The following is a 21988-nucleotide window of genomic DNA, read 5'->3' on the forward strand; positions in this document are numbered from 1 at the left end:
CCATATGTAGCTAAAGGTCTCTGTTCATGGGACCTTCTACAACATCAGTGATTCTCAAACTGCACAGTACCAATGGCCTATTTAAAAAGCACCTGGGTGATTGCTAAAATGGTGTTCACCCCAGTTCTATGGAATCTCATCTACTGGGAACAGAGCCAGGGAATCTGCATTTCTGACAAGTTCTCCAGATGGCCTCAGGACAGCCACTCCTGCCTGTACCCCACACTTCAAGCAGGTGCAGGGACCTGGAGCAGCCCAAGGACCTTCCTGCACCTCGCTGCTCCTGGTCTGTGGTGGGGTTTTGCCCCAAGCCCCTCACAGGTGTCTCAAAAGCATGCTTCCCTCAGCGGTGGCATCTTTAGGGACTACGGTTTCCGCTTTGCTTTCTAATTTGCTCAGGGCTGAGGGCTGGGGTGACCTTGATTATAGATTCACACCATCTGACGGTGGCCTGACTCCCCATCTCCCTAAAGAGTTTTGTAGAATAGAAGACACCTTTCCCTGGCTCTGTCCCTTCTAGCTCATCAGACAGGCCAGCTTCAGGAAAGGAACGTATCCTTAAGGGTGGGGCCCTCTGGCCACTCGCCCAATGGTGACTCAGTTTTGGCAGGCTGGCGCACAGGTCAGGGGCCCGGGGCTGTGCGGGACCGAAACAAAGCCGCGCTCCAACGCGCCCTCCCCGGGCCGCGCCGCACCTGCAGCGCCGCCTCGGCTCCCTCCCCTCCCGGGGGCGGCACTGGCTGTTGCCAGGCAGGCCCGGCCCGCGGCGGCTGCAGTTGGCTCCCGGCCTCCCGCCGCCAGTCGCCTCCGCGCCGCCTCCGCCCGGTGAGTCACCCCGCCCAGCAGCCGCCGCCGCCCTGCCGCTCTCATGCCTCTGCGCCTGCGCGCGCTGCACGCAGCGCCCTCTTGGCTCAGCACCCGGCCCTGGGCACAGCAGGCACCGGGAGGTCGCCGGGAGCCGCCTCCCTGGCGTCCCAACCCGTGTGTTCTTCCTCCGCTGCCGGTGTCTCTCCAACTGCGCACCGGCGGGAAGAACACCCTGTCGCCGTCCTGTCACTGTGTCTCCTCAGCCTCCTGTTGCGGGTCACATATATCTGCGCTGACTGGCTTTTGGTGCTACCACCCAGCACTGCCTTCAGTCTTCCCCTTTGTCCTGCGGGTGGGTCTCAGGGCTGCTCGTGAGGCTCGCCGGGGGAGATGTAAAAATCCGATGCCAGGCTGTACCCACACCCTGCCCTCAAAAGCACTGGTAGGGGACCCGGGCAGTTTGTGAAATTCCCCAGGTAATTTCCACTGTTAGTCAAGGTGGTGAAACACCACCAGCCCTGGCTTCTCAAATATTAGTAGGCTTTGCAATCCCCTGGGACATGGATAAAATGCAGATTCCCCTTAGTTCAGAGGGGCCTGTCAGTCTGCATTTCTGACAGGTTCTCCCATGATTCCAAGGTTGCTGGCCTGAGAGTTACATTTGGAGCTGCAAGACACCCTCAGTGTCCCGTTGACTTTCCTCTGGCGATGGAGAAGACTTGGGTTTGGGATCAGATGGACATGGGTTTGTATCCTACCTCTGCCACTTTCTAGTTTGGTGAAATTGGACTCCATAGTTTGTGTGTGTTAATGGGGAGGGGAGAACAGTACTTAGCAGGGTGAGTGAGTGGTGTGATGATGAGCCTGGTGGCAGTGAGTGAAAGCCAACTATATTGGGATGGTTTAACTCCCCTGTGGCCCCTTGGTGGAGTAGGCCAGGGAATGGCAGAAGCCAAGGAAGGAACCTTCCAGGTCTCCTCTCTGCTGTCTCTTACCAGATGGGGCTGAAGTCATATACAGCACTGTCTCTCTAGGGAGCCAGACAGGCATTGGATTTGGTGTGTTTGCCAGAGCTGAGGGGATAGAGGAGCAAGGAAGATCTGTGTCAGAGCCTGGAGCTGACTAGAGGGATCCTGAGTTCCTGGGAGAACAAGTCTCCTGAAGCAGTCTAGGGGCTTCAGAAAGGGTGCCCTGAGCACATGGTGAGAACCACCAGAGGCCAAAAAGTAGGGTCAAGATCCCAGGAGACAGAGATATAAGGAAGGGAGATGGAGCCTGTCTCATTTCTTCTGAAAAAAAAAAAAAAGGTGTAGTCAGTGTTCACTGGGCTTTCCTGAGGCTACCTGGGGCTGCATCTTACCCCCTTTCCCCCTGCTAGTTGTGTGACCTTGTCAAGGTGATTTAAGCCCTCAAGGCTTCATTCCTTCAAGTGTAAAATGGAGTCATTGTCATTGCTGACTCACAGAATTGTGTGCAGGACTGAAAGTTAATTTGGTAAAGCCTCAGATCAGTTGCTGTTGCACTGTGGGCACCCCGTGGGTGTTTGCTATTATTATTTCTTCCCATTGGACAAGTGAGCAGCCTGTGAGCAGCCTGAGGCTCCAAGAGTTTAAGGGACTCTGCAGACTTGTGCTGTCCTTTCTCTGGATTCCCTTCAGCTCTGAACACCCTTTGTGACACTCTTTATAGACTTGGTCAAGGGCTGTGATCAGCCATCCTGATGGTGGACTCCAATTTTGATCTGGCTCTCTTGAGACTCCAGCTAGAATACATCTCATTTTGTGGCTCAGAGAAAGGACTGGAAGCCAGAGGCTCTGATTTAAAGCTTACCGCCTCCCTCAGGACAGTTGGTAAGGCCACGTCCTGTGAGACTGCATGTGACGCGCAGAATCTGCTTAATACACATGAATATGATTCCTTTTAAATCATAGCACTTCAATGTAGCTCTGATGGACGGCTCAGTAGACAAAATGTTTTAAAAACATGCTTTCTTCCACACAGAGCCCTGGTCATCAAGCCAGGGACCTGGACCTGAGATGTAGGGCACTGGTCTTAAGGCTCAGCCACCTTCCCCCGCCACCTGGGTTCCCACAGTATGCTCAGGACACTGCAGGGCTGTAGTCATAGCTTGCTTCTCATGTCCTTCCCCACACCCTGCCTCCACAATCAGCTCTGTCCTTCTCCACCTCAAATTTCCATCACCAGGCAAATGCCTGACACCTAATCTAACCAGTGCTCCCGAAGCACTCATTATCAATTCAAGAATAACCGAGAGCTTCAGAACCTCCACACAGGCTGACTTCTCTGGACCTCAGTCTTCTCATAGATAAAATGGGGTTTGGACTAGATTCGATCTCTTAGGCTGCCTCTGACTCTAACAATCCCTAAGTTTGAAATATTCTTCATTTTATCATAATCCACTTTAGTTTTTCATCCCAGGAACACATTCTCGTATTTGACCTTGAATTTTGTTTGCTTCTTACTCAAACAATGTGTGAATGAGCTTTATTAAATAGCTGCAGTCAGGCGTGGTGGCACATGCCTGTAATCTCAGCAGCTCAGGAGGCTGGGACAGGAGAATTGTGAGTTCAAAGTCAGCCTCAGCAAAAGCAAGGTGCTAAGCAACTCAGTGAGACCCTGTCTCAAAATACAATACAAAATAGGGCTGGGGATGCGGCTCAGTGGGCAAGTGCCCCATAGTCTCTGGATTCTAGTCTCTTCACCTACAAATGCTGGTTCTATCTTCCATCTTTGATATTGGGCCTCCATAACTCATGTCCATCTCTCTTTCCACAAGTGTGTCTCTCAACATCTGGCTGCCAAACAAGCAGTTGAAATCACAGGAAGTACCCCCAATCTCCAGAGGTTACTATCATTCATTCACCTGGAATTTGTCAAGGAAAACAGAAGAATGTATCATCTTTTTTTTTTTTTTTTTTTTTTTTAAGAGAGAGTGAGATAGAGAGAGGGAGAGAGAGTTTTAATAATTATTTTTTTTTAGTTTTCGGCGGACACAACATCTTTGTTTGTATGTGATGTTGAGGATCGAACCCGGGCCGCACGCATGCCAGGCGAGCGTGCTACTGCTTAAGCCACATCCCCAGCCCAGAATGTATCATCTTGAAGCACTGGCTTGGGAGTGGATAGCACTGGCTTTGAGTTCCAGTTCTGTCCCTTTCTGGCCGTTTGATTTTGGACTAATTTCTTTCTTCAGGTCTCCATCTCTTCATCTGTAAAATGGGATAATAATAATAATACCTACTTCAGTGTGAATGTGAGGGTTATATGAGGTGGTGGTGTGGGGATATTGCTTAGCATGGTACCTGCATATGGAAGGAAATAAAGTGTAGCTTTCTCTTTAAGGGCTCCTATGCATTTTTTTTTTTTTTTTTTTTTTTTTTTTTTTTTTTTTTTTTGCTTTTACATCTGTCTACAGATGTAAAAGCAAAAAGCCCTGCCCCAGCCAGTAAGAAAACAAAACACACATCTCCAGGGTCCTCACTGCATTGTGAATATCATCTCTGTAGATTTGGGAAAAAAATGTAAATGATTTCTTTGGTATAAACAAAAAAAAATGTGAAAAGCATAGGGAGGGACAGAAGGAAGGAGCTGGGTAATGATTTGCTTTGGTTTCTAAAAAGATATCTATCGTTCCTTACATTTATGATCCGAGGATGGTCAAATTAAAGGGGTTAAGTTAATTTAAAAATAAAAGTGGCTTTGTAGGAATCAAGCAGAAGAAAGCAGCATGTTGGTTAGCACTTTTTCTCTTTTTTTAAAAAAAGAAAAACAACAGTGGAACAAGAGAAATCAAAACCTAACCTTCTACCATCTGCCACAGATGATTTTCTAGCTCTCTATAAGGATCTCATTAGCATCTTCCAAGAGGCTGATTGTAGCCACCAGCACAATCGTGGTGCAGAATAGGGGTACCCACACTACTGCCATGGGCACCTGCAGAGGGGCCTGCTGGGCTCCTGCCAGGCTCTCCCAATTTCCTCCTTCAAATACAGTCCAACTAAACTCCATTGCAGCAAGGAGAGAGTGACCCCTGTTAAAGGACCTGCACCAGCCAGGAAGGACACTGAGGAGGGGAGATTGGCCTAGCCAGTCACCAAGTGCCTGAGAAGAACACTTCAGACCCACCTCGGCTACGGGTTCTGGGTCTCCTGGGTCTGCTCTTTCTGGCCTAATCAAGAGCTGCATATTCTGGGCCTACCAGATAGATGTAAGGTGCAAGGAGAATATGCCCTCCCCTCTCCCAACTCTTCAAGGCACCCTCCCACCTCACCTGGCTTCCCAGCATAAAGCAAGGTCACACAGGATGGTTCTGAACAGGCTCTCACCTTCTTAGTGGCTGTGCAAGGAATGTAGAGCTACTAGATGAAAATGTCCCAAGAGGAAAAGAGGTGGCCGCCAGGAAGGAATTCCCAAGGAAGTTTTGAGGAACCATGGCTTTTCTCTCCCTTCCCCTCGCTCTCTCTCTGTCTCTCTCAGTTCTTTTCTGAAGAAGCATGTGAGGCTGGAATCTGAGTGTGTGTGTACACACATGTGTACACATAGCAGCTTTTCTTATGGGTGCTTTCGTCTCTCAAGATTTCAGATACCTGCAGTCAACCACAGCACAAAAATTTTAAATGGACAATTCAAAATTTTGAGAGAGAGAGAGGGAGAAAGATCATATTAACATAATTTTATTATAGTGTATTGTTACTAGTGTCCTATTTGATTACTAGTTATTATTGTTAATCTCTTATTGTGTCTCATTTTATAAATTAAGCTTTATCATTGGTTTGTATGTATAGGGGAAAACAATATATATATAGGGTTCAGTGCTATCTGCAGTTTCAGGCATCCATGGAGACGTTGAAACATATACTCTGCGAATCAAGGAGGACCACTATGTACAGAGACATACATACAAACACTCACACATCGGTATACATATACCTGTCCACCTGAATGAAGTAGAGGCTACCCAGTGACAGTCTCTGTGGGAAGGCTGGAGTCCCTGAGATTCTAGATGACCGCAGAATCTTAGGCATTCATGACTCAACTGGAGCCCATTACGGAGGCCACAATTAAACCTCAAGTCTGAATGGTACCTTTGATCTGGTCCAGTATGAAGTTAATTTAGTCTTTTAGGCTCCTTTAGGTTGGTCTCGCTCTCTAAGAAATATTCTAGCTCCTCAAGCTAAGTAGAAGCCATTTTGGTGTTCCCTTGTCCTCAAATACTCTGTCCATATGAGTTGGGGCTGCTGCTTCTTTTTTTTTTTTTTTTTTTTTTTTTTGAGTCAGGGCAAGGACTTTAGAAGCCACATGGGCAGATAGGTGTGAAATAAACTAAAAATAGATCACAAAGTGTCTGTTGGTTGGTTTGTTTAAATGCCATGGAACTTGAACTGGAACTTTAAACCTTCCAGGTTCATTATTCCTGAAACTCAATGACAGCCATGAATTACTTTCAGGACAGTTTCAGCTCAGGCTGTGGAGATGAGCGCTTACTCAATTCTAATGTGAATCAGCTAGTCTATGGTATGAAGGACCCCAATACTGGCTAGCTGAAGCAAAGGCCAAGAACACATTGACCCATCACAGAATAGAGACTACAGGCGTGGCCCAGACAGCAAGAGCCAGGGCCTCAGATAAAGCCACTGAATTCTCCGTCTCCTGGTTTTGCTCTCTCATGGCTGATGGGCAAAGGAAGCTAAGGATGGAGATAGTCCCTTGTGTGTCTTTGCAGTTCACCACTCCCTGGGGGAAAAAGGTGGTTCTCCCAATACCTATAAAATCAAGGGGGGAAACTTGGTTGGTGCAGCTTTAGGCAAGCAGAGGCTGGGGTCTGAAGCACACAGAGCGGGGCAGGACAGTAATGTAAGGAAGGCAGGGAATGCTGTTACCAAAAGTAGGAGCCAAGGAGAACTGTGCTCCTCAAAGTCAGGTGTTTGCCCAGGCACATCAGATACATTCACTATTCACTAGATCTTTTCCCTTGCCTCCAGATTCAGCTTTTATGGCATAGGTGCTACCCGGAGGAATCCTGAGTCACCACTAAACAGCAAATGTCACCCAGAGCAGAGCAGATCCATTAGCAGGGCTCCTGGGTATAATTCTGGGGGAAGGGCCATTGCTTGCTTGGTTCTGTCCCTGGCTTGAGCCACAATGTCTTCTACCTATACCCCTGCCCTGGCCCAGACACTGCCATAGTCCACCTGTGAGGGGATGGGTCAAAAGCTTATCCACACTCAGTGTTGCCCCAACAGCAAGTATAAAGGGCTCCCATCTGGGCCAGACCTACCTCCTCTGACCCGACCTATGTCCTCATCACTCATCTAACAGTGCCATCCAGAGCTAGCTCACCTGGCTGTGCCGATGTGGAACTTCTTATCTCTTCTTACCTCTGAGGCCTGCATGCTCTTACTCTTGTGTTTGGCTCACATAACATTAGCTAATACCATCTTGAGCCAAGCACTTGTCCTAAGCACTTCAATTATATTTTATACTCACACTGTCCTATGTGGTATGTGTCATTATTGTTATCGTCACAAGGAATTGTTATCCAGACAAGGAATCTGAGACACTAAGGGGGTAAGCAATTTGTTTGAAATTTCATGGCTTCTCAGTGGTAGAGCTGACAAACCTCAGGCATTATAGTGAAATGGATAAGTAGGTGAACCCTGGAACGAGACCAGCTTCATCATGCAGTGGGAACTTGGACAACTTGCTTAGCTTCTCTGAGCCTCAGACTCCTCACCTAGAGGATGGAACTTCAAAATCTCATTTTCCAAGACTGCTCTATCCCTTCCTTGGCCTACTTTCTCCTTCTAGATAATGCCAGCCAGTGATTCTCAAAGTTAGGTCTTCAAGTGGGCTCTCTCAAACTCTGGGCTCTCTGAGGCACTTGAAAATTCATTTGTACCACAAAGTTAGCAAAATGGACCTATTGATTTTCCTCCCCGACCCCAGTCATTCCAACCTCAGTGCATGGTACCACCCTCTCGACTACCCAGCTGCTAGGTTAAGTACCCAGAACTTGAATTGGATTCCTCCTATTGTTCATCACGATCAATCTTCTTCAGTGTTCTGTTGGTTCAAACTGCAAAATATATCCTGAATGCAGAGCATCTTCACTGTTTCCATGGCCACAGCTGTCATCCCAGTTCCAGGTCTCTAGCATGCATTACTACATGCCTTCTCACGGTCTCCCTACCTCCACCTTTGCTTCATCCCAGTCAATTGGATCATTTTTAGCTCTCTGCTTAAAACCCTTCTGTGGTCTCACATTGCTCCAGGGATACTCCAAATTCCTTTTCACAGTTTAAACGGTCCGACCTTATATGGCCTCTGCTTACTCCTCCGCATCCTCCCACCTGCTCTTTCCTGCTTGTTCTGTGACAGCACAATGTCCATCTTGTTCACTGCTGGGGCCCCAGAGCCTAGAGCAGTGCCTGACACATAGCAGAAGTAGGAGCTCAATGTATGCTTATTTGTTGAGTGAGTGAATGGATGACTGTGTGCCAGCCTGGGGGACCTTCTTTCTCTCCTAGTTATACCTGCTGTTCCCTTTGCTGTTGGCACTCTTCCCCAAGCACTGTGCACTGCCGATCCTCATCCATTTTTCAGTCTGTGTCCAATAATCAGCTCCTCAAGCAGAACTTTTCTGGGTGCAGTAGCAGAAAGAGCACATGGCCATTGTGCTCCATTATGTGACTGTTTTTTTGTTTTTTGGTACCAGGATTGAACCCAGGGGTACTCAACCCCTGAGCCACATTGCCATCCCTTTTCATTTTTTAATTTTGAGATAGGGTCTTGCTAAGTTGCTTAGGGCCTCCCCTGCTGACTTGCTGAGGCTGGCTTTGAACCTGCGATCCTCCTGCCTCCGTCTCCCAAACCACTGGGATTATAGGCGTTCACCACCATGCCCAGCAATGTAACTGTAGTTCAGAGCACGGGTCAGCACCTAAAATTACCTTCTTTGTTGATTTGAGTTGTCTTACTCATCACCTTCATAAGGATGGGTCGAGGGCAGGGACCTCATCTTATTCAATGCTGCATCCCACACCTAGAACAGTGATTGGCATAGACTTGGTGCTCAACAGACCACTATGAGCTGACTGATCAACACTTAAGATTGCTAAGAGAATGAAACATAGATTAAAGCATATGTTAAAACCACCACTTTGGAAATTTGGCAGTTTCTAATAAATCTAAGCATATGGTGACAAGGAACAGCAATTTTCCTCCTGAATATACACACAAGAGAAATGACTGCTTATATCCCAAAGACTCCTTGTCCAAGAATGCATGCATCCTCATTCACAACTGCACAAACCTGGAACTAACCCAAATGTCCATCACTGAGGGAAGAGATGAACAAATTATAGTCTGTTCATACAATGAAATACTGCTCTGCAAAAAAGTTCTTTTTTTTTTTTTTTTTTTGTACCAGGGATGTTTAACCATTGAGCCACATCCCCAGCCCTTTTTATTTTTTACTTAACTAAATAACCTCACTGAGTTGCTTAGCACCTTGCCATTGCTGAGCCTGGCTTGGAAGTCACCATCCTCCTGCCTTAGCCTCCTTAGCCGCTGGGATTACAGGCATGCGCCAGCGCGCCTGGCAGAAAAGTTCCGATCAATACAACACGGGGGAAGCTTACAGACAATACGTTGATCCAAAGAAGCCACACGAGAAAAGACACACAGTGTGGGTCTATTTATATTAAACTCCAAAACAGAGCAAACCCATCCGCTGACCCCTTTCCATTGCTACTCAGAGTCCGAGAGTGACGCACGCAGCTTTTTTTTTTTTTTTTTTTTTTTTTTGATACACGGAAGTGAGAAAAACTGTAAAAAGGGGAGAAGATTTGCATTAAGGAATGGTGGGGGGGAGGTCAGTGCGGATGCTGTGGGTGGAGAGAATGCCTGTGTCCTGGGTAATTTTGGAAAACTATGTGCAAGGCTGTCCCGGTCAGCAAAGGTTTGTGGAACAGCTGGAAAAACGGAAGTTTCAAAGAACACAGAGGAGAGTGCAGTGGCTTCACCCAAGAATCAGACCTCAAAATATAATGCACATGGGTCTGTGACCCATCAGCCAGAGAGGGGAGGTGGTGGTGCCAGGGAGGGAAAGGGGGAACAGGGAGAGGGGTAACAAATCTGCTCTTGTGCTGTGGACCCTTATCCTCAGGGTGGTATGGGCCAGATGAGTTCCTCTATCTAGCAGGAGGCAAAGCCCCTCTGGGATCTCTTTTTACTTCATCTGAAACAAAACAGGAAGAGGCCTGGAAGGTATAGACTAAATAACCCAAAGATCAAGATTCCTTAACAACCAAAGACCCCAGAGGCAGCACACCAAATGGCGTGGCCCCTTCCTTCATCTCTCCCCAGCAGCAGCCCTGGAGTAGTTCCCTGTCACTCATCTGTCTATTGCTGCAATGGCTTTAGTTAGTCAGGAAACAGAGATCAAATGAAGGGCTCACTGCATAATCAAAATTCTGTGAAACCGGAAGTCAGCCAAATCTAGAAACTTTGCAAGGATAGGACCATAGAAATAGACCACAGAGAAGATGCTCCCTCGGGCTGCAGACCTGTGCCCAAGGGGCTGTTTAAGGGTGCTGTTGACTAGGTTGATTCTGCACGGTATTTACAGTGGCCTGTCTCTTTAAATGAACTTGCTTTGAACTAATGAAAACATTTCCCATTGTCTGGAAAGTTGGGAATGTGTTTATTATTATTATTATTTTTTTTTTTAAAGAGAGAGAGAGGGAGAGACAGAGACAGAGAGAGAGAGAGAGAGAGAGAGAGAGAGAGAGAGAGAGACAGAATTTTATTATTTATTTTTTAGTTCTCGGCGGACACAACATCTTTGTTGGTATGTGGTGCTGAGGATCGAACCCGGGCCGCACCCATGCCAGGCGAGTGTACTACCGCTTGAGCCACATCCCCAGCCCATGTGTTTATTATTTTCAACTATGTCTAGTTTTAAAAAGAGAATTTGGTAAGTACTTTTGGGAACAAGTGGGTAAGTAGCATTGAGGATTCCATGTGGTGATTCTAATCTTGTTTTGGTTAAAATACATGCATTATCTCAAGAACTACTCCATCCTGATCACCAAGGAAAGGAGATGAGAGAGCTCAAAAATTCAAGAAAATGGAAACTTGGATTTCAGTTTGCATAGAAATGCAGAGCTTGCTCACTCATACCTAAAGTTGAGAGTGTCATTGATTATCCTGGAGTGAAATTTGGAGAAATCAAGAGGGTACCCTACAAGATCAGTTATCTGTGGGTGTGACAAGGACTCCATGAATAAACTTCAGAGGATAAAAAGCCTGCAATTCCATCTTGGGGAAGGGATCACTGAGCCACTTGTAGTGGTTAAAGAACTAGAAGAAAAGACACTATGGAGCCCAAATCTTAGTAGTTATAGAAAAATGGCTGAAGCAAATTATGTTGACAAGAAGTTACATCAACCAAGATGAAGTTTAACTAGCCTCATGTTGCTTAGGTGATATGAATGCATTTTTCCCATTCAGCCTTCTTAGAATTGCCAGTCTCCATTTGAAGTGCTTCTGGTCAGTTATCAGTCAAAGCTCTTGGCCACAGGGGTGGGTTTGTTTGGGCTTTCAGCAGCAGTGATAGGAATAAAAAGGATATATACAGACTGGACAGGGCAGAGCTATTGGTAAACAGATGGTAGGAGAAAGCAGCTTTTTTTTTTTTTTTTTTTTTTTTTTTTTGTCTATTGAGATTCTTGTAGTAGGAAGGTAGACATCTGAGGTTGTGGAAGGAGGAACTTTCTATAGGAAGGAAACAGGGAGAAGCAGAGTGAGAGAACATGAAGAGAGACCTTACTTTTGTGAATATTGGAATCTCCTGGTGAGCCTGAGAAAATACTGGTACCTGGGTGCCAGCCCAGAAGTTTTAACAGGTCTTTCCTGCTGCACATCCTGGGTTTTGCTCAGGATGATTCTTATGTGCAGCAGAGGATCTGGACCCCTTGTCTACAACACCAGATCATGGCCAATCCTCAAGGCCTTGATTCCAACAGCAGTTCCTGGTTCTGTAACCCATCTTGTTATCTCCAGCTGCCGACAATATCCCTTTTCTGTTGTTCGTATAGTTTGTGTTGGATTTCTATTTGTGTCCAAAAGATACCTAACTAACACACAAAGATCCTTCATCACCAGCACCAACATCCATTCAACACAGCCCTGATTGAAGGGCTGTACTTCTGTGGGCTCATTTAATGTAATCCTCACAGCGTTCTTGGAGTTTGAAAGCCATTTTTGTCCCCATTTTACAGATGAGGAAATGAGATCTCAACTGATGAAGTGACTTGACAAAATGAACACAGCCAATAAAATCAGAGCTGGAATGATCCCCAGAAATTATCCTTACCCACCTCAGCTTACCACCTGCCAAGAAGGACCAAGAAGGAGGCAGTGTCTCTGTAGGAGTCCCAAAAGGGGATCTCTGAACAGCCTTTGCGGAAGGAGTTTGGGGCTGTAATATGAGAAAGGCGCTGCACCACTCCTTTGCACAGTAATTTAACACATGGAAAGTCCAGGATTGGCTGATCCAAGGACTCATCTGAAGCCATCAGGTACCAGCTTCCTCACCTCTCTTCTTCACATAGTGGCCTCGTCTGTAGCTGGCTCCCCCAAGCAGACATGACAGAGGCAGTCCCCAGATGTCATATCCTCATAGAACAGCATAGAGGAAGGGACTGTCTTCACCTGTGTCTCTTTTTCAGTTAGAACAGCTGGTGCCAAAGGTCTGCCATAACACTCCCCTCACACTGCATCACAGGAAAGGGGAATGGGAGTTTTACAGATGAGGAAATGAGACACCAAACAATGGAGAGGGGATTGCTTGGTTCCGTGGGGCACCGTGGAAATGCGGAGGGGGCATTTTTGGTTGTCACAATAACACAGGGAGGGCAGTGGGCAGAGGCTGGAACTAGACAACTTGAAATGCACAGATAGTCCCACTTTGTCACCTACATGATGTTTGAATGTCCTTTTGACCATTTTCACAGATAAAAAAAAAAAAACTGTTCAAAATTATCTGAGTAAAACCGAACTCATGTTCATGTCTAAACCCAAAGCATCTTTACAGTGTACTGTATTTTCCAGGAAAGCTCCTGTTGTGTACCTCAAGAAAAGATCATGTTCTATTTGGTTTAGAATTTTTCTAAGAGTTGTTCACCAGTTTGGAAAAATCACATTAGCAATGTCAACACCACTCAAGGAATTCAAGTCTCCAAAGCAGCAAGCTGTTTGGGCCTGCATTAGCGCCTGCCAAGGTCACAGTGATTCTAGCACCTGTGACTACTAGCACCTCTTCCTACTCTGTGGTCCTTTCTCACTTCTTCCTTCCCAAACAAATGCTGATTTTGTTTAAGGCCAGCCTGGGCAACGTGAGACCCTGTGTCATTTAATAAAAAAGAAAGAAAGAAATTATGTGTGCAAGTGAATTATATTACCTATACATTTCATTTGTAGTAGTAAAAGGAAAGATATATTTCTTCTAAGGTAGCCCTGCTCAATATTGCACTTAATATATTCTATTTTATTTTAAATTATTTCCTTTTTATTCTACTCCATAATACAGTTATTGAATGTTTTGAAATTATATGGCTGGCAATGGTAGTGTGCCCCTGTAGTTCCAGCACTCAGGGTGCTGAGGTGGGACAATCACTTAAGCCCAGGAGTTTAAGGCCAGCCTGGGCAACATGAGATCTGTTTCATTTAATAAAAAAGAAAGAAAGAAATTATACATGCAAGTGAATTATATTACCTATGCATTTCATTTGTAGTAGTAAAAGGAAAGTTACCAAAATATATGTATTTTATATTTATATATATATATATAAAAGAGGGGACTGGGGTGGTAGCATATGCTACTTGGAAGGCTGAGACAGAAAGATCACTTGAATCCAGGAGTTCAAAAACAGACTAAACAATATAGCAAGACCTGCCTCACATAAATATGTAGAAATAGATAATAAATAAGCTAGCAAAAACAGGGAGTTGAGTCTGACAGGGGTGAGAGTCTTGGTTTTGACTAGTGAAGATTCACTTCCTGGGGTCGAGAATGGGACTCACCTCCCTGAAGCCTTCACCTAGGTGGAGGAGGTTGGGTACCAGGACAAAATCAGCATTTGTTTGGGAAGGAAGAAGTGAGAAAGGACCACAGAGTCTAAGAGCATTGTCTGATCCAAACAATGCCATCCAGGGAAGGAAGAGAGGCCCTGGAGCCAGAAGCAGCAAGCAGCTCTCTAGGAAGAGAGAAGGGGATATTATTGGGGAGGATGCATATCCTTAGCCACCACAGCCTGGGTGGAATCCATTGACCAAAGCCACCTTCCTTCCTTTGCCTCCTATTGCACCAGGCAGTCTCCTGATTACTCTTCTGGCCTTCAGTTGTGGCTCTCAAGCCTGGCCACCAGGGTTCTGGTCCCTGCAAAGAAGAATCTTCTGTTGCAAGCAGGCACCCTCGTATTCTGATTGATGCAGCATTCCTTGTGAATTTGGTCCACCCAGAATTTCAGAACTGAGCTCCTGACAAAGTGGGGTTCTGGAAGTTGAGACACTGAGGGGAAAGAAAGACCACCGATAGGTGTTGCTGTCCTGTGAGGCCCTGTCTGGGTAATCAATGGCTTCCCTGAATGGTAGGTTGTCCAAACCTCCTGGCCAAGCAGCCTCTGAGCTCACGAAATTCCAAAATACAACACAGCTACTGTGTTGTCCCATAAGCCACTCCCCACGGTGGAGACTTTGTTGAATGTTTCCAAGCCCTGACAGCTTTTGTCCTCTCTCTGAGTCACAGTATGCAAACCCAGGGCCTCAGTTTCACCAGTTCCTTCTTGAGGGTGGGAGAGAGAGCCACCCCACAGAAGCTTCTCCTCAGGGATGGTCCCCTGAACCTACCCTTGGTGCCCTGGGGTTGGGCCAGCTCTGTTCTCTGCAGAGGCAGGAAGCCAGAGCAGGATTCTCTGTAGGCTCCTTCTTCATCACTCTTCTTTTGCATCTTAAATGTGTACAGGAGCAAACAATTTCCTAGTTTAGGCCTCTGTTGAATGGGGAGTTGGGAGAACAGGTCCCAAAGGCCTCTACTGCTGTGACCAAAACAAACACCAAAATATTCAACACATACAAAACTTTCACTTAAAACCAAGGCACTGGTAGCCCAGACTACCAGTTCTCCTTTTTTTTTTAATGACAAAAGGGAAGGAACAGTTTTCTCTCTACTCCTGATGGGTATATGGTGCAGCTATGCTCCGTGGAGAATTAAAGAAAAACCAGGCCTCTTAAGGTATGGTACCATCAGTGGCCTTCCTAGACCCCAAAGCCCAGGACCCCAAATGCAGAATTGCCTGGCAGTCACAGAGGTGCTGCAGTCCTGGAAGCACCAACATAGAAGTAGCTGCTGGCATGGTGGCCTTCGTAAGGGTACATCTAAGAGCTGTGGCTCAGGATTGCTCTGCAGACCAGGGAGGTGGCTTCCCTTGATGCAGTGAGCAGCTAATGGCTATTCATTCTGCAAATGTTTATTGTTTAGTATCTATATGCCCAGCTGTTCTGGGTGCTTGAGGAGGGTGCCTGGCCACAATCACAGTGGAAAACCCTGCCCTGGTGTGGAGCAGAATGGCCTCAGAAAGTCCATTCTACAATATGACAGTATTTTCTTTATACTTCTCTGTATACAAATGGGCTTTCGTTGCCTTTCAAATTAGGGAAAAGCAATTCAAGTAGGTTATCAGAAATTGTTTTTGAACACATACCCATGAAGTAATAAAATCGTGAAAAGGAAACACCAGGTAATCACATATCTGCAGGAGCAGTGCACTTTGGACTCTGAGGGGACCATAATGGGTGTGGGCAGAAAATCAACACCAGATGAGTCTAGGTGAATTGATTCTGAACTCTTATTGTCCAAGAAATCCTAGAAGAGGAAACTTTGTATCACTCAGTCTTGTAACGTTCTGTTCATTCATTTAATTATTTGCTCAGAAAATGGTTTCTGTAGTAGATTCAGGGAATTACAGAGATAAGCAAGTCACCATCCTGCCCTCCAGGGTCCACACTCCTTTTGAGGAGTTGATATGTTAACAGTTGCAAACAATGAAGGGTGCAGGTGCCAGCACAGAATTAAGGTGTGAAAGGGAGGATGGTGGGTTCAGTTTCTGTGTCCATTTGATCCCTATTTTATCTTGGCCTGTAACACAGAGCCTGTTACATGGGGGCTCTCACTACTTTCTGAACAAATAGTGTTCGGGCAAAGCTCCATGAATATGGTTACCTGGTGAGATGGAGGGTGATGTCTTTGGCTCTTGCCTCTGTTTCAGCCACCCTTTTCCTTACTTAGAAATACCAATAATGTTGAGGTGCTCTTTGCCTCAGTGATTACCATATATCCTTTGTGTTTTGATCCACCCCCTCCAGTAGCTTTTTACTTCATTCTTCTCTCATTTCATCTCACCCTGCTTTCTCATAATTTTCTGCTCCTACTTCATAAATGCCTTGTTTCTTTTATGTGCTAACAAAGATGCAAAACAGTTTTCTAGAACTCTCTTCTGGTTCCTGAATTATATCATCTTCAGAAATACACTCTTCCTCTAGGCTTCCAGATAACATTCTCTTTCCTCTCATCTGCGGGATTCCAGAACTTTACTAGAATCTATGATTTACTATATCTTTATTCACTTATTGATTCACTCAACTAATATTTATTGAATATAAATCATGTGCCTGGCTCCATAGTAAGCACTGATAGTAAAAACCCAGCCCCTATCTGCATAAAGCTTGTAGTCTAAAGGGTATTGCAGGATCCAAAGAGTTATAATACTTTATAATAAAAGCTTCAAGACTGAATAGAAGGAGCTTCTTGTCTACCCTGCACTCTGAGCCATGAAGCAGACATCATGGGAGAAGACACTGGACTGATAGGTTAGGGCTCAGTATTGAAGGTTCTTGAATGATGTGCTAATAAGTTTAGACTTTGATGGGGGATGGGACTTTGAGGAATTTAGTGCAAGGAAGCTAAGGACCTGGTAAAGCTGTGATTGGGAAGTTACTCCAGTAGTCAGGTAAGGGGCGGATTGAAGTGGAAAGATGGTGGAAGAAGAAGGCTAAAGAGGCGATCCCAGCAAGCCAGTGGAGATACAGGGAGAACTGGGGTTAAGAGTAAGAGCATTGGAAACAGAGGCAGAACAATGTGGAAGGATCTGGCAGCCAAGTGCCTGTGGGTGGCAAGAAGCAGGGACACTGGAGATGACACCAAGTTCAAGGCTGTACTTATGGACTTATACACTGCTCACTCTTTCCTTCATGCTTACTTATATTCAGTGTATTAACCCCAGTCCTAGGCTGTAATAATACATGGAGTGTTAAACAGTTCTACAAAGAAGAACTCAAAAAAAAAAAACACTTGTCAAAGATAGCGAGGCTCAATCAATAGTAATTATGCTAAATCATCACTTGACTCTGTGTGTCAGGGTGCAATGGATAAAGCTGGTGCTTTTCATCATCAAAATACCGCCCCCCGCCTTCCAACCAAACAATTCACTTTTTGGTCTCCCAAAGGGTAGGCATTGGTTGTAATTTTCCATATGGAGCCCATAGGGCAGAAATACAGGAGACTTTGCCCAAACCACAAAAGGTATCAACTGTCAGGTCAAAAAAAATGATATTCTAGAAATCCGATCACTCAGTCTCAAATATTCAAAACTGTCACTGATTTGAAAGGAAAGGGTAAGATCAAGCTTAGCTCCAGATGACTTTAGACTTTTCAAGATCTGTTTCTTCTCTTCAGTATATGGATTCCCAGTAAAATTCCACTCTGAGTTACCAGTCCCTGTGGGTATGATAGAAGTCACAGATTAGTTCTGATTAATTTCCATCATGAGAGAGAGTCAACTTTTGCTTTTCAGGGAGAGAGTAGAGAAAGAATGACAGGGATAATTAAAATCCACAGATAGCACAAACACCCAATTTAACTGGCAGTTTCAAATCCTCCTCCACTGATTTTTTTTTTTTTTAAGAGGTGCCAAGTAACAGGGCTCAGCCCACCTTTTGGGTCTGAATCTAGCAAAATGTGAAGGCAATTTTCTTTCATCAGAAGGCAAGCAGGTGGGAACAAGGAGAAGAACAAGGAAAAGTCAGGATTGTAGGCTTTCTGAGTTGGAAAGTTGGCCCCTCTTGCCCACTCTCTGTCGGTTTTGTTTACAGGAGTCACACCAGCACCGTGAGCTTACCTTGCCGGCTGCCAGGCAAAATTTGTTAAGAGGCCAGTTTACTCTTGGTTCAGCATTGAGGAGCAGCCCCTGTTAGAGGATGCTACTCCAGTGGCTTTGCAGTGACTGCAGGCAGAGCAGAGTGACAGAGGACAAGCTGACTTCCACGGACACAGGACTCCTCGTTGGCCTCAAACTTCAACTCTGCTAGTCAGAGCTGCTCAGACTCAATCCAACTTGCAATTGCTACCATTTTAGATGCCCTAGACCTTTAACCCTCCTAGCGCTTCCCAGTGGCCTTCACAGATGGCCTCCAGTTTGTCTACCATTCAAAGCTACGTATCACCTAACTTAAATCATTCTTACCCATTCTCCATTTCTTTCTTTTGCTGAAAATAAAGCTACTTTTCAATATCCAGCTCTGTTTGTCCCATCTCAAAATGATCATTCCCTCCTATGATGATTATTTATATTGAATCTCTATGCTTTCTATTCTATCACAGTAGCTAACATCCCCTAAGACTTTAATGTTCTCCAAAATGTGGGCCATGACCCATTAGTGAGCTTTAGTGGGTTATGACCTGAATTTTTTAAAAAATGAAATAGAATAGAGTGCATTACATGTAAACATATTTTTTACTTTTGTTTATGGTCAAAAATGTGAAAAAGTCACTGCTTCATGTAATAATGATGTTTTCTGCTTTTATGGAACAGAAAGCCTTGATCTGACCAGCTTAAATAATACAGAATTTATTATCTCATATATAAAGAGATGTCTGGGGGCAGGGCAGCTCTAGGTTTCCTTTAGCAACTTATCAACATCAGGGACCTGGATTTTCGCCATATCTGTAATTTTTCAGCTAATTTTTTCTGAAGTTTGCAAACCAGATGCATGAGTTTCTTGCATCATACCAATATTCAGGAGCAGAAAAAAAGGGAACTATTTAAGTTTTTTAATTTTATTTTTACCTGCAAAGAATTTCCCTCAGAACCTTCCCAACTCCCCAGATGTCTTTCCTTTGCTCTTTGAAATAAAATGAATGATATGCCTAGCCAGGAATAGCAAAAAAAAAAAAAAAAAAAAAAAAAAAAAAAATTTAGTTTAGTTGAAGACAAGAGCACCTTCTCATGTGACCACATTTGGTTGTACCCAGTCAGGAAAAAAGAGAGAGAGTGATGGGTTGGGGGTAGGTCAGCCAAAGTGCTTGTCAGCCGCACACACACGAGGTACATCCAGTAGGGACAGGGTCCTTTTCTCTTTGTGTTCCCTGCAATGCTGGCCACATAGCAAGTCTAGACAGTCACTTCAAATTTCACCTGATAAATTAAATCAATCACTTTACCTCAAAGTATAAATATTCATGGGATGCAGAGATCAAATATCCAATTTGAGATACTGGAGGCATCCTGCAGACATCGCTCATGATTTGTTGAGACCTAACTCACCCGAGACCAGGATATTTTTTTCCAGTCTTCATTTCTCTATCAAATTATTAACCTGGCAATACCACTGAAATAATAAAATACATATTCATCACAATGCAGATGGCAACTGATGGCTCCACAGATGGAACGGTGGCTCTCGAGATGGCAAGCGTGGAGTGGTGGGGGTGGAGAGACGGCCGCGTCAGAGGAGGAGAGACATTACGTCATTCCAGATTTGGGCTTTCTTTGGGAACCCTGGCAGGATTACTGCTGAATCATTCTGCCAGGCAAATCACTGGCACGTTAGTCGGACAAAGGTCCCTGAATTCGATTCTTATTCTGCCCCTTGCCTGGTCATCTTTCTGCTTATTTTGCCATTTAAGGCTAGACTCAAAAACACCATCACATGAAATAATCATGTCTGTCAGAGGCAGTGACCCAGGGTCTGAAAATCTTGTGTGTACATATGTGTGCGCACACACATCCTTTATCAGAGGAAGCACAGAGGACTTTGAACTGCAGTAAAGCTTTCATCTCTGAGATACTTAGAATCTTTCTATTTGTTCCTGTTACAAATGCAAGGTCCTCCCTTGGGCCTAGCAGATAAAACTGGACTTGAGGGTGCTGTGCATTTCCTTGAGCTGCAGCTTCTCACTCTGGAGACACACATCAAACCTCTTCTCATCTGCCAGACCACAGGTGCACCTGGAGGATGGGAAGGTAGCAGACTTGGATTTGACTCTGGTTTTCTTGGGCAGCTAACCTGTCGCCTAGTTGTGAGGCTGCCTTCGGTCCGTGGGCTTCAGGCCAGTCCCAGCTCTGCCAGAGCCTGCTCCAAGTTCCACCTTCAGTTGCACTGGCCTCATTTTAAGAAGGTCCTTAGCAAACCGGATGGTGTGCTTGCTAACACAGCCAGCATGGAGGTGTCCAGAAACACAAAGAGCCCACCAGCAGCAATTCACTTGAGTGCTCCCTGTTGATCTTACAAGGCATTTACCTTTACTTTCAAAAGAGTCTAGACCAGAAAGACAGAGGCAGGTGCTCAGGAACATTCTGGGTTTTTTTGTTTTGTTTTGTTTTTTACTTTTAGATAGACACAGCACATTTATTTTATTTATTTTTATGTGGTGTTGAGGATCAAATGCAGTGTCTCACATGTGCAAGGAGAGCACTCTATCACTGAGCCACAAGCCCAGCCCTCAGAAACATTCTTGAATGGATTATTGAACAGATGGCTTGGGATAACTCAGGGAAGGAAGTGGTAATTGCAGAGAGCCTGTGTGGCCTTACCTTCATTTCCTTTCTGCAGCATAACCCCCGATCGAAAACAAAAGCTAATATATCTTAAGTGCTTTTGATGCAGTCGGCACTATGCTAAGTGCCTCAATGCATTTAGGTCCCACAACAAACTGTGAGTTCAGTGTCTGGAATATCATGGGAACTCAACTCAAATATCTGAATCAAGGAATGAGTGCCTGCCTGCATGAACGAATGTAGTTAATTAGTGAATCCGTCCTGTGCCAGATTCCAAGTGTTCAGCCCCTCAGGTCTGCTCAAGTGGCACTCACTCTTCCACCTATCAAGCATTTAATAAATCATCAGCAAATGCCAGGCACTGAGATAGGTGCTGGACAATTGAACAAGTGAGACACGGTCTCTGCCTTTGAAAATCTCCGCTAGGAGAGGTAGGGGTGGTTTAGCGGGGAAGCACTAATTAAAGTCTAATGTTGGCATGTTGAATAACCCAGAGTTAAGTATAACGTGATATACCAACAAGAAGAGACTACCCACTGGCCCTGCAAACCAGAAAGACAGCAGGTACCCAGGGCTCTGCTAACCTGGCAGAGGCTGGTTTTCACATACTCCATGGCCCTTGCTCTGTGGGGCTGCCACGGGGTTCCTTACATTTAGGAAGCTGTTGGCTTCTTTACCCCATAATATATACTTCACTTTTTAAGGCAGAGGCTCTGAAGAAAATTCTCTGGCCAAGCACAGTGGCACACGCCTGTAATCCCAGAGGTTTGGGAGGCTGAGGCAGGAAGGTCTCAAGTTCAAAGACAGCCTCTACAACTTCGTGAGGCACTAAGCAACTTAGCAAGACTCTGTGAAAAATATAAAAAAATAAATAAAATATAAAGGTTGGCGATGGGGCTCAGAGGTTAAGCCCCTTCCCAACCCTGAATTAAATCCCAAGTACCAAAAAAAAAAAAAAAAAAGAGTAAGTTTTCTAAACCATCTGGCATAGCCAGGGAAGAATCACTTGTAAGCCCCACCTTTTACTGACTCTCCTGGGTCTATTTCCATCACCTAGAATTTTGCCATGGAGAAAGAAGAGGAGAAACTGATGGAATTGGAAAGACGAGATATGATCTGAACCCAAAGAGGTGGGCAATCTGTAATTGAAGAGAACAGATGTGTTGTGGAGCCAGTGCTGCTGCTGCTGCTGAGGCGCACCCACTCACCAGCTCCTGGCACATGGCTGTGCTAACCAGGCCTGACACAGTTGGGGAGGAGGGGGA

The 21988-nt window shown here is 45.3% G+C and overlaps 1 long non-coding RNA gene across 1 annotated transcript; it reads left to right on the top strand.

The window, feature by feature from the left end:
• The first annotated feature begins 1452 nt into the window (after window positions 1-1452).
• LOC143382257 (uncharacterized) lies at window positions 1453-12620 on the top strand. The gene is made up of 3 exons (XR_013088947.2): window positions 1453-1552; window positions 10652-10804; window positions 12111-12620. It is a non-coding gene; the product is annotated as an uncharacterized LOC143382257 (long non-coding RNA).
• The last annotated feature ends 9368 nt before the right edge of the window (window positions 12621-21988 follow it).

The sequence above is a fragment of the Callospermophilus lateralis genome, chromosome 16, assembly GCF_048772815.1.
Source record: "Callospermophilus lateralis isolate mCalLat2 chromosome 16, mCalLat2.hap1, whole genome shotgun sequence".
In the NCBI taxonomy this organism is placed as follows: Eukaryota; Metazoa; Chordata; class Mammalia; order Rodentia; family Sciuridae; genus Callospermophilus; species Callospermophilus lateralis.